This window comes from Ailuropoda melanoleuca, chromosome 17 (genome assembly GCF_002007445.2).
Source record: "Ailuropoda melanoleuca isolate Jingjing chromosome 17, ASM200744v2, whole genome shotgun sequence".
NCBI classification, from domain to species: domain Eukaryota; kingdom Metazoa; phylum Chordata; class Mammalia; order Carnivora; family Ursidae; genus Ailuropoda; species Ailuropoda melanoleuca.
Window position 1 is genome coordinate 23143983 of NC_048234.1, and position 10782 is coordinate 23154764.

Consider the following 10782-nt stretch of genomic DNA (forward strand, 5'->3'; position numbering starts at 1 on the left):
TTCTGTGGAAAACAAACCAAAGTTAAAGACCTAAGGCAGTGTTTTAAAGGGCTTCAGTGATCTCCCTCTGCCCTTCTCAGCCTCAGAGTTTCCAACCAGCCTAGAAGAGCTCACTGTTGGCCTTGTATCTGCTTGCTCAGCGTCACTTCCCTAACCTCACAATGGCCCTTGTCTAGCCAGGGGCCTGCCCTAACATTTCTCTCTCACTCTTGCTTTTCCCCAGTATTCGTTCTCAGGTTCCAAATTCCACGCCCCCATCCCAGGGGGGTTCGGTCTGCAAAAGTTGGAGATGACTCTGCCTGGCTTCTCATCAAGGTGGTTGGTTATCTGGTTCCCCTCCCTTAGCAGGTGAGCATTTTCAGCACTGAGCTCTGAAATCCTCCAGCCTACTTTTCCCATTCTTATTCTGAAGCACCCCCTCACAGGCTCTTTCCCTGAGCCTGCATTTTCTCCATTAGTTCTCTGGCTGAAAATTATTTCCTAAAGCAGCTGCTAGCTTTCCACAATACCTCATATCCTTACCGTCAAGCTAGTGAAGTTCCACTCCAGACAGAGGCCAGAATGTGACCATTTATCTCATTCTGGAACCTATTAAATGATAACCACTATTTTGTTGAGGAATACTCCTAAATCCTCCATTAAAACACACATGCCAGGGCGCCTGGGTGGCGCAGTCGTTGAGCGTCTGCCTTTGGCTCAGGGCATGATCCCAGCGTTCCGGGTCCAGTCCCACATCGGGCTCCTCGGCTGGGAGCCTGCTTCTTCCTCTCCCACTCCCCTGCTGTGTTCCCTCTCTCGCTGGCTGTCTCTCTGTCACATAAATAAAATCTTTAAAAAAAAAAAACACACACACACACGCGCCAATTGTGGTAATCTACCAATTATCCTTTTCCATACAGGTATACTTTAAAACATTACCTAGCGCTGCATTATTCCCACGGCCCAATCTGGTTTAAGAGAATGAAGTAAATGCTGGAAGCAGCGGCTGTCGAGTCCCAAATTACAGGGAAGCCTCCTATCACTAGAATCTGTGATGGAGAGATTTAGGGCTACAGACAATTTGGGGCTAGGAACCTGTGCAACCAAGGTACTAAAACATAAAATGTGAAGTTAACAGCCTAATAAAGTTTTTATTCACAAACCACAGAGGAGGCATCAGGCACAAGATGATCCAGAAGGGAAGTAGGAAGCCACCAAGGACAAGCAGAGTAGTTCTGGATATTCTCCGTGATCTGCCTCTGTTGTCTCTTTTCTTCCCTCCCCTCTTTCCAGAAACCAGAGCTTTGAAGGCTGATGGTACAGAGCTGTATGCACTGAGGCAGACAGATGGCCAAGACTTACTGATGAGTTGGGGGGAGGTGGAGTCTGTTCTAAAACTTAGCAGGGTTAGGCAAAGGCCTCTTAGATATGACACCATGGGGCTCCTGGGTGGCGCAGTCCTTAAGCGTCTGCCTTCGGTTCAGGGCGTGATCCCAGCGTTCTGGGATGGAGCCCCACATCAGGCTTCTCCGCTGGGAGCCTGCTTCTTCCTCTCCCACTCCCCCTGCTTGTGTTCCCTCTCTCGCTGGCTGTCTCTCTCTGTCAAATAAATAACATCTTAAAAAAAAAAAAAGATGTAACACCAAAGCACAAGAGATCAGAACAACAACAATAAAAAAGATAAATTGACTTCATCAAAATTCAAAACATTTGTGCTTCTAAAGATAGCACTAAGAAACTGAAAAGCCACAGGCTGGGAGAAAGTATTTGGAAATCATACATCTGATAGAGGACTTGTATCTAGCATATATTAAAACTCTTGTGATTTACTAATAAACAGACGACCCAATCAAAAAAATGGGCAACATTCTGAATGGCCATTTCACCAAAGAAAATATTCGAATGGCCAATGAGCGCATGGAAAGATGCGTGAGATCGTCAATCATTAGGGAAATGCAAACAAAAACAACAGTGAGGAATCATGCCCACCCACTAGGATGGCTATGATCAAAAACACAGACAAGTAGCAAGTACTGGCTAGGCTGTAGAGACGCTAGAATTCTCAGATGATGCTGGTGGGAACGTAAAAACAGCACAGCCATTTGGAAAACTTCGCTGTATGACCAAATAATCTCACTCCTAGATGTCTACAGCAGAGAAATGAACACATACATCCACACGAACGCTTGGACGTGAATATCCACAGCAGCATCACCCACTTGAAACAATTCAAATGCATCAACACTTGAATGAATAAACAAAATATTGTATATACATACTATGGACTATTACCCGGTCATCAAAAGGGATGAAATAGTGCTACATTCTATAGCAAGAATGAACACTGAAAATGGTACACTAAGGAAAAGAAGCCAGATTCAAAATTTTGTATGTTCCCATTTATATCCAACATCCAGAAGAGGCAAATGAGTATAGGGAAGAGAGAGGAGCAGTCGCCAGGGGCTGGCTGAGAATGAAGAGGAAGTGCAGGTGGGTGTAAGGGGTCTTTCAGGGAGTGATGCAGTGGTCTAAAACTATTGTGGTCATGGGTGCAAAATTCTGCAAATTTATTCCAATTATTGGTATGACTGAAATAAGAGAATTTTATGGTATATAAATTATGCCTCGGGGCACCTGGGTGGCTTGGTTAAGCGTCTGCCTTCAGCTCAGGTCACGATTCCAGGGTCCTGGCATGGAGCGCCCCACTGGGCTCCCTGCTCAGCAGGGACTCTGCTTCTCCCTCTGCCCCTCTCTCTGCTCACGCTCTCTCTCTCTCTCAAATGAATAAAATCTTTAAAAATTATGCCTCAACAAACAAACAAAAAACCACCATGATATACAATGTGGTTCCATTTCTGAAAGAATTAATGTGGGTTTATATCTGCTTGACAGGCTAACTCTCCCTTGCTTACCGGATTATGAGGGATAATCGCCTTATACTTTGTTTTTATTTTACGTTTTTGCAAAGTTGATCCAGGTTCTGGCGGCCCCCATTCTGTCTCTCCCCCTGTGGCTGTGTGGTAATGGCTGACATCCGGGTTGGGGCCGAGTCTGCCCAGCCTCAGCCCTGTGGTCAAACTCAGCTTGCCAGCATTGTTGGCATTAGAATTCAGCAACCAAGCTCATTGCACAAAAAATTATTACATGTTTTGCTTTCCATTTGTCACAGTTCTGTGGTGCTTACACTTTACTATCTGATTTTTAAAAACACCTGGCAGGCATTACTTTCACCATCAGAAAAAAATGAACATGTTAATTTATTAGTGAGGCCGTGTAGCATGATATTTAAATGCCTAGCTTTTAATCGCAGCTGTGTGACCTTAGACAAGTTTCTTTTTTTTAATTTTATTTTATTATATTATGTTAATCACCATACAGTACATCCCCAGATTCCGATGTAAAGTTTGATGCTTCATTAGTTGCGTATAACACCCAGTGCACCATGCAATACGTGCCCTCCTTACTACCCATCACCAGTCTATCCCATTCCCCCACCCCCTCCCCTCTGAAGTCTTCAGTTTGTTTCTCATAGTCCATAGTCTCTCATGTTTCATTCCCCCTTCTGATTACCCCCCTTTTCTTTATCCCTTTCTTCCCCTACCGATCATCCTAGTTCTTATGTTCCATAGATGAGAGAAATCATATGATAATTGTCTTTCTCTGCTTGACTTATTTCACTTAGCATTATCTCCTCCAGTGCCGTCCATGTTGCAGCAAATGTTGAGAATTCGTTCTTTCTGATAGCTGAGTAATATTCCATTGTATATATGGACCACAGCTTCTTAATCCAGTCATCTGTTGAAGGGCATCTCGGCTCCTTCCATGATTTGGCTATTGTGGACAATGCAGCTATGAACATTGGGGTGCATATGGCCCTTCTCTTTACTACGTCTGTATCTTTGGGGTAAACACCCAGTAGTGCAATGGCTGGGTCATAGGGTAGTTCAATTTTTAACTTTTTAAGGGACCTCCACACTGTTTTCCAGAGTGGCTGTCAACTTGCATTCCCACCAACAATGTAGGAGGGATCCCCTTTCTCCACATCCTCTCCAACAACTGTTGTTTCTTGCCTTTAGACAAGTTTCTTAACCTCTCTGTGACTCAGTCTGTTTATCTGTAGTAGGAGGATAATAACAATATCTGCCTCAAAGGATTGTTAGAAAGTTAAATTAGTTAATACTTATGAAGAGCTTAGAAAAGAATCTGGCACCCAATAACAAGTCTGTTGTTGTTGTTATTTCCATATTGGAAAGAAAAAGAGAGTGGGAGAATGCAGGGTACATACACATATAACCTTCCACATGTTAGTCTAATTTAGTGGGGTAGGGGAGCTATATTAGAAAGCATCAATGATAAATTTCATCAACTTTGCATTTTGTCCATGGAAAGCAGTCCTAGTCCCTGGTCTTGGTGTAACAGGTCACAGGGAAAATTCTCTGTGGTGCTTCTGACCCTATATACGAAGCTAGATACTATATGAGTCAAATTATTCAGCTCATGGGTTAAGTGTGGAGCCCTGAGTCTGCTGGCCTGAAGTAAAGACTTGGTGTACAGCTGTGTGTGGGCAATGCCGCCCCCCCAACCCCCCGTGGTATGAGCAGTAAGAATCTAGGGAGGAGTGAGCGCTGCATGTAGGACGAAGACGGCCCCACGGCCATAGTATCGCAGGATCTGAGCAGGCACAAAGGGGAAAACGGGACCTTCTAGGTCGTGGGAACGACGGATGGAAGGCTGGACACTGGGAGTAAGCCTGTGGGTTGGGGGAGAGGGCCCAGGCATGCCAGTCGGGAACAGCGGAGTCAAGCTAGAGCCCAGCAGGAGATAAGGTTGGAAAGATAGGATGGCACCTTGCCTGCCAGTGAGGAATTTGGCTTCTATCCTATAGGCAAATGGAGGAGGATGAAGGTTTCTGTCCTTGAGGTGTTTGAGGAATAAAAGTGCAGGGTCTGCCAATCGCTGGGTGATTTGAACAAGCCCCTTAACCTCTCTGGTCCCTTTGAGGCGATGACAATATCGGAGGGATCTGAGTTATCTGCAAGATGCCCAGGACCATGCCTGCCATACACAGACGGAGGACGGAGAATAGCAGTCTGTGTTCTGTAGAGCGTGGGATAAGGGGACGCAGGCTGCCTGTGTCAGAGTCCCAGCTTTGCCACTTCCCGCGAAGTGCTGCTCCTGGGCAAGTCACTTACCCTTTCCAAGCCTCCCTTTCTTCATCTGGAAATTGGAAAGGACCTGAGAATTGTCATAATGCAATAACTAAGCTATGTAAAGGGCTTTGGTCGGCGCGTGCAAGAGACTGAGCACGATCTCAGCGTAAGCAGTTGTTTCCGAATACTACAAGGGGAATCTTGAACCACCAGCAGAAGATGAGGTGAACTAGGAGGCACGTTCTAGGATCGGAGCAGTTGGCTAGTTCTTCCTGAGTAAACTGTCCCCAACAAGGTCAGTAATTAGGAGCCCAGCCTGGAACTTGGAGATGAGGGACAGAAACTCTGAGTAGCAAACATCTGTCACAAAGCACTCTGTCCCAACATTATCTGAGCATCTAGGGCCAGTCACAGGCCCTGGGGAAGACTGAAGGACACAATAAGGTAGCACATCAAAAGCATCAGGCTGGCAGAGCCACGAGGGTGGGAGCCCAGGGGAGGGAGGAGTCAGCACCCAGCGAGGTGGGGCTCTGTGTTATGCAGGGCAGATGCTTATTGCCTTCAAGGGACCCCAGGGGCATCCCTGTTCTCTAAGACCCTGCAATGATTGATTTTTCACAAGCAATGCCCCCCGCCACGTGAGTTAGCGACAGAAGTTTAAATCATGTTCTATTCCTTACCCTTTGTTTAAGGAAAGAATGGAAATATTTTATAATTTTTCCCAGGAAGAACTGTTAAAATGTAAATGTTATGATATTTAAAGGGAAAGCTTAAGTTATCAAGAAAAAAAAAAATCACTGAACCTGATAGTCAAATGAAGTGATCCAGAGAAAATGCACTCAGTATCCAGAGAAAGTAAAAAAGGTATTCTGCAGATAACCGTAGACGATTTTTCACTATTAACTGCTGTTCTGAGATTGTCAGCAACATATTGCCCCTTTTATATTAACCTAAAGAAAAAGAAACGGCTTGCCATCGTAAGTTTTTCTTGTAGGATCAATGTTTAAGTTTCAAGAAGAAATGTGATTAAAACTATTTATTTTAGGGGTGCCTGGGTGGCTCAGTTGGTTAGGTGTAGACTCTTGGTTACTGCTCAGAGTCATGATCTCAGGGTGTTGGGGTCAAGGCTCTCCTCCCTGAACTCCCACCCAGTGGGGAGACTGCCGGAGAGTCTCTCCCTCTGCCCCTCCCCCCACTGGCCCACATGCTCTCTCGATATGACAAATAAATTAATCTTTATATTTTTAAAAATACTTTATTTATTTATTCATCAGAGAGAGAGAGCACACAAGCAGGCTCCCCACTGAGGAAGGAGCCCGATGTGGGGCTCGATCCCGGGACTCTGAGATCATGACCTGAGCCAAAGGCAGATGCTTAACTGACTGAGCCACCCAGGAGTCCCAAGAAATAAATCTTTAAAAAATGTATGTATTTTAGATGGGGATTAAAGAGTACAATTATCACGATGAGCACGGAGTAATGTACATAATTACTGAATCACTAAATTCTACACCCAAAAGTAATATTACACTGTGTGTTAACTCACCAGAATTAAATAAAAACAACTTAATAAGAAAAGTAAAATGTTAGGCTCAAAAAAATTATTTTACAAAGTTTAATTAGGTAGAAAAAGAATAACGATATATCTTTAATGTTTGGGATTTGTAAAGAGCAAACACAATCAAATTGTTATTTTAGATTTTAACTTACAAATGCCTTCTTTTAACTAACCATTTAAAAACAAAGGTGTCTACTTTTTAATTTTAACAGCTCCCCTGAAATTACTGTCTATTTATTTAAGTACTTTCTCATACAGCTAATGCTCTGGTAAACTGAGGCTCTTTCAGGAGTTTTCCTGGGCCTTCTTGCTTTGACAGTTTTAAAAGACCAGAGGAAACATCTTGAACTAACATTTCATTTAAGAGTTTCAAATGAATGGGAAGTTAAATGTGTATCAACAAAGGTGTTCAGATACATGTCCCATTGGGTTCAATAGCCACTATCTTGCTGATTTCTAGGTTTGCTAACAAAATAAAAAGAAGACACACAGATTCGCAATGCTAATATTGCCAAGATAAATAACAATGTAAGCGTCCCTGAATTTTTACCATAGGCCATTTACATGAGGCAGAGGGGCTGAGAAGAGTAAAATGAACATTTTGTGGCTGATTCAAAGTTTAAAAATTGAAACCTTTAGGAGATACCTAGATCAGTTATTATGTGCTTTAGCAAGCTTTCCTTTTTTTTTCCCCAAAGAAGGCCTTATCAGGTTTCCACTTCCCCAACAAATGGAAGAAAACTACACTCAGTTTTAGAGATATATTATAAAAACAAAAATTCACCTAATCCCAGAAGAAAGAATGATGGGTCAAGAAACTAGATAGTGAGGATGACGATGGCATCTGATGCCAAGATTACGTCAGACTAACCCTAATCATTACAATTATTGGCACAAATTATTTAAAAACTACCTGCAGGGGTGCCTGGGTGGCTCAGTCGGTTGTGCCTGACTTTTGATTTCGGCTCAGGTCGTGATCTCGGGGGTCATAGGACAGAGTCCCGCGTCGGGCCCTGCACTCACTGCAGAGTCTGCTCCAGATTCTCTCTCTCCTTCTGCCCCTCCCCCATCTCTAAATAAATAAAATCTTTAAAAAAAAAAACAAGAAAAGTTACCTGTAATGATCACTGTAATTAGTTATTGTCAGTGTTGGTACCGCTAACGAAACATGACTTCAGGAAACACTATAGAGCGTGTTCCTGGTGCTCAGAAAACAAGAGAAACGTGTGAAATATTTCACCAAAGAAAACGTCAGAAACAGTTCAGTTCAAGAAATGTCTTGAATTAGTGCAGGATTCATCCCTAACTGAATGGTGACATTAAGCATGAAGGAGTTTCGAAGAGAAAACCCTGAAGACAGGAGGAGGCATGGGAGGCTTCTTGGAGGAAGCAAGCATTCAGGGGGAGCAGTATTTGGGTTCATGAACCAAGTCATGAAGGGGTGGTAAATTGATACAAATGAGAACGACATCTTCCAAAGGGGGAAATGGGGCTGCCTCATGATGGGGATATTCAGGCAGCCTGTCCTTGAACTTTTCATCCCTGGGGTGCCCATTTCCCCAGCCCCCATCGTTCCTCACTGCCTTCCTTGGATGGGCATTCCTAATGGATGCATTCCTCCGGCTTTAATAGACTCAGGAGGAACACAAAGCCCTTCTTTGCTTTTGGGAAACTTATTGAGACAAGGGTGGAGTATTATTTATTTATTTATTTTTATTTATTTATTTTTAAAGATTTTATTTATTAATTTGACAGAGAAAGACAGCCAGCGAGAGAGGGAACACAAGCAGGGGGAGTGGGAGAGAAAGAAACAGGCTCTCAACGGAGGAGCCTGATGCAGGGCTCGATCCCAGAACACCAGGATCACGCCCTGAGCTGAAGGCAGACGCTTAACGACTGTGCCACTCAGGCGCCCCTGTTTTTTATTTATTACTATTTAAAAATACTTCTAAAAGCTGAAAAAACAACAAGGAAATAATCCCAGAGGGCCATGAATGTACACGCTCCAGCTTGCAAAGTGAAATCCCTGCCCCTCTTCCCGGAGATGCCAAGGGGAGGGTCATTGGTTGGCGCTTGGCCAGCCCACAGCCAGATTTGCCACCACAAGGCAGGCGCCACCTTTATGGAGTGTCTCTTCCAGCCACTAGGTTTGCCCCACATGACTGCCATCTTGCACACATGCACTGGTGTGGAGGGGGTCCTGGGCGGGGCAAGGAAGCTTCTCCCTGCTCCCTTTCAGGCCCATTTCCTGCCCAGGAGACAGGTGGTGTCTGTTTCCCTCCACCCACGCCCATACACCGTGAATGAACTCAAAGGGGTCTCCACGTGGGAATATGCGTAATCGACTGTTGTGGTAGACACCAGCATGGTGCGTTGGAGGTGGTGGGAGTAGAAGGTGGGATGGTAGCCTTATACTCAGTACTGATACTCTCTGAAGTAGGGATGCCAGATAAAATACATTAATATTGCATGGGATATATGTACATCAAAAACTATTATTCCCTGTTGATCTGAAATTCAAATTCAACTGAGTGTATTTTTTATGCCCAATATGAAAACCCTAATTTTACAAGTCCTGGGAAACACCATTTCCACAAGTCCTCTTAGGAATAGAAAAAACAAAACACTTTTTTTTTTTTTTAAGATTTTATGTATTTATTTGAGAGAGAAAGAACACGAGCCCACCCTGTTCAGCAGGGAGCCCAACGTGGGGCTCGATCCCAGGACCCTGAGATCATGACCTGAGCTGAAGGCAGATGCTTACTGACTGAGGCACCCAGGTGCACCCCTAAAACCACTTTTGGGCCGGGGTCCTCCAGCTATATCTCTGTAGGCCAAATTCAGATGACCGTATGTTTGCTGGAGCCTGTGGGCTAAGAATGGGTTCTACATTTTTAAACGGCTGAAAGAAAATGAAAAGTAGAATTTTTGTGACACAGGAAATTACATAAAACTCAAATTTTGGTGCCTGTAAACAAAGTTTTATAGGAACATAATTACACCCATTCCTTTATGTGCTGTCTATAGCTGCTTTGGAGATAGGAGGGCAGGGCCCAGAAGCTGCAACAGAGGCCATACGGCTCATAAAGCTTAAAATATTTTCTATCTGGTCCTGTTACCTAAAAAGAGTGTGAATCCTTGCTATGGATTTCCATTCGTTTTTGAGGTCCCCAGTACGATTTTTTTTTTAAGACAACATCTCAAAATGGGGTAACACATCTGGAGGTACATTCAAAGTCTTTTGTGGACAGCAGGCTTGGTCTAAAATGATGGACCTGTGTTTGCCGGTCAGGTTCCCCCCCTCCCACCAGGCCCCTGCTGGCTGGTGGGTCAAAGGAGGAACACGACATAGACCCTCTCTTGCCAGAGCTCAGGATTAACAGGGGGGACAGTCACATAAGTATTACAAGTCTGCTGGACGTGTATTAAGGAAGTGTATCAGGCCTGGGGAGGAAAGGAGTCATGCCCAGAGCCCAGCCCTGCCAGGGAGGCAGGAGTATCTATTTCAGCCCAACAGGAGGATAAAAGTACAAATGCATGCAAGCCTAGGATCTACTCCTGAAAGGAAGGAAGTTTAGGGAAGTTAAGGAACAATTAACGAAATTTGCATAGAGCCTTCCTCAGGCCCGATACTGATACAGGTGCTTTCTCTGTTTATCACAAGGGCTTCCGACAGAGGTCCTGCCTTTATCTCCACATTATAAATGAGGAATCTGAGGTCCATGGAGGTTAAGTGGCTTGTGCGATCTAAAAAAAGGAGAATATCAGGAGGTGGACCCACGCTCACGTTCTTGGCCACGTTAAGAAAGATCCAGCTACTCATCTGTGGTCCCTCATAAAGCGGCAGGGGGAACGAGTGGGTCGTGGACACAGGGAGGCGGGATGTTTCTGGGTCCCAGGCCTATCGTGGACCAGTGTGCTGCAAAAATAAGTAAAAGGAAACCTCATTTAAAATTGAGATGGGGGAGCACTGGGATGGCAGTCAGTTAAGCAACCAACTCTTGAATTCGGCTCAGGTTGCCATCTCAGGGTCCGGAGACAGGGCCCCACGGTGGGCTCTGCTTGGGATTCTCTCTCTCCCTCTGCCCCTCCCCC